The sequence below is a fragment of the Ursus americanus genome, chromosome 1 (genome assembly GCF_024610735.1).
Source record: "Ursus americanus isolate L20-20 chromosome 1, mUrsAme1.1.p, whole genome shotgun sequence".
Classification (NCBI taxonomy): Eukaryota; Metazoa; Chordata; class Mammalia; order Carnivora; family Ursidae; genus Ursus; species Ursus americanus.
In genome coordinates, this window is record NC_142127.1 from 21,797,542 (window position 1) to 21,800,295 (window position 2,754).

Genomic DNA, 2,754 nt, shown 5'->3' on the forward strand with positions numbered 1-2,754 from the left:
TATTTCCTCTGGGTTGTCATTTCCCACCAGAAGAACTAAAGACTCAGGGGAGTTGTCCCTGCACGGTCTGCACTGCCTGGGGGAAGGACAATGTGGTTAACGTGTAGCCTTTTCTCGTACCCCTCTAATGAGACTCTCTTGGTCTCTGAGGTGTAGGGGTGCTTCAGCTTCACCCCTGTGTTCCAGGATTCTTTCAGGGGTGTCTTGGTCTTCAGCAGATATTAACTGTTCCTGTGAGAGAGATCAAAGTCAGAAAGAGTCAAGATGTGGTCATCTTGGTGATGTCATTTGTATTTGATTTTTAAATATGGCATGAAATATGGCCCCATTTCTTTTCTAAAACTGTATGTGATGAAATCACTTATCCAGTAACTCTAAATGATGAATATCCTCACTTCATTGTTTATTAAGATATGATAGATTGATAAGTTTTAGTTCTTAATTCATTCTATTACCCCCCATTTTTTTATATTAATGCTTTAGTGAAAAAGATACATGAAAACCACCTATGTACACAATCCCAGGTGAACATAACAAGCAAACCTCCTCACACCTTTTGTCTTATAAAAGCTTGACTTCTTTAGAGTAACTAACTTCTTGCACATTCCAGCAACCGTGTCCCAGTTAACTTGGTTTCTTTTTCTCCAAGTTCAAAATAAAATTAAATTCCTCTAGGGTCAGGGGCTGAATTGAGAGTCTCTGGCAAGTAAAGAGAGCGATAGATAGATAGATAGATAGATAGATAGATAGATAGATAGATTTAATGTTTTTAGTGTTTTATTTAAATTCCAGATAGTTAACATATAGTGTAATATTAGTTTCAGGAGTAGAATTTAATGATTCATCATTCATTATTTTACATAAAACACCCAGCGCTCATCATGAAGTACCCTCCTTAATCCCCATCACCCATTTAGCCTCCCCACTCCCCCCCTCACTCCCCATCCCCACCACCCACCTCCCCTCCAGCAACCCTGAGTTTGTTCTCTATAGTTAAGAGTCTCTTTTATGGTCTGCCTCTCTAAGAGAACCATATTTTTTAAGGGCTTGGTGATGGGTTTTGAGCTCAGCCAGGGTAATGAAACACTTCATCATTGGAACAAACGGCACAGACACCATTTAGGGTTTTCTTTGGTATATGGTTCATAATGGAGATTGTTTTTCTCAAACTGTTTGGTCTGGGTAAGCCTCCTTCACAAGCTTCGCAAGTCCTGAGATGCCTGGCTGCTGGCAGTTGCTATGGTAGGAGTAGGCTTCTTCCTCCAGCTTCATGGTTGGAAGGAAGTTCTGGGCATGTCCTGGTAGCTGCGAACACCCTCCCAGCACGCTGTCTGCTTGCGCTGTGCTTTAAGATCCTCAGCACTAAACTTCACATCTACACCTTTCTCTAGTCTGCTTTCTGTCTCTGACTTTCATCAGCCAGTAACTGCTTAGATTCTTCCCACATTTTTTAGAGGCTGGTCTTCCTCGGGCTGGAATTTCCCACTTAAGCTGATGTCCCTGCTGGGTTCTTAGTGTTGATATATTTTCCTGCTGGCCCGTTATTGTTGGCCCAGCAGGCTCAGAAGCCCCAACCAGCCTCTTCTGGGGTTTAATCATGGTCTCCCTGCAGGGGTGTTCTCTCACAGCACTGACCCCACCACCCGGCAGATGTATTACATGATATTTTTTATTTATTACAGTTTTATAATTAGACTTGTTATTTGGTAGAACAAGTCTCCTCATTTTGTTAGACTTTCTCATGAATGTCTTGGATATCTTAAGACCTAATGTTTCATAAATATTTTTAAAAATCTTTCTAAGCTATCAACTGGAATCTCATTGAATTTGTGAAGTTATTATATTTTTGTAGAGTAATTATTTATACATATTATTGCTATCCGTAATTACTGTATACTACTAAATTTAGTTATTCTGTTATGATTTCCATAGTTTTATTCTTTTTTTTCTTAAGTTCTTGCAGAACTTTGTTGTTGTTGTTTTTACATTAATACCTAGCACCATATAATGTTTGTTGTTACTATAAATGGTATTTTAAAAAATCTGGCATTTACTAATGTGGAGGCAATAAATGTGTACCACTCAGATATACCTTCAAGAATGAACCTGTTGCATAGAATTCAGTCAGATAATAGCCTTGAGTTGTCGTACCTCTGGGATCCATTACAGTATTTGAGTCAAATACTCACTCTGCCTAGGCAGCTACCAGCCAATGACAGAGCGTGATAGGCATATTAAGGCTTCCTGTTGATTGCTCTATACAATACTCCTCTACAGGCAATTTTTGCCCTACAGCTCTCTGCTGAGCTGCCTACGGCTCTTTTACAGCTGCATTGCTCTTTTGCAGTTCTTCCTATTTCTTTAAATTTTTGAAGAAACAACATATTTCATAAAGATAAGGCTTAATTTAAAATATTAACATACATTTATAATCCAAAAAACTCTCATTCTGCTACTTAAATAATCTGTAACTGCTTTGTCATCATCATTCTATCAACAGAATTCATAATATGAAGTGACTTTCCATGTCACAGGATTCAATTTATCAGGCTAGATTTTCATCAGAGGGAATGAAGTTTTCATGAAGCATGGTCAAAAAGCATCTGACTACATCTCTGTCCCAAACCCAACTTGCCTTTCCCACCCCAGAACACATTTTTATTTTCAATTGGAAAAAATGTGATCTACCAAAAAATTTGAGTTCACATTGTTACTGAAATATAGAAAACATGGGAAAATACATGTGAGATCATT

The 2,754-nt window shown here is 38.4% G+C and overlaps 1 pseudogene; it reads right to left on the bottom strand.

Annotated features, from left to right (window-relative positions):
- Positions 1 to 624: 624 nt before the first annotated feature.
- On the bottom strand, positions 625 to 1,599 carry LOC123782864 (thymocyte nuclear protein 1-like; annotated as a pseudogene).
- Between the last annotated feature and the right edge of the window lie 1,155 nt (positions 1,600 to 2,754).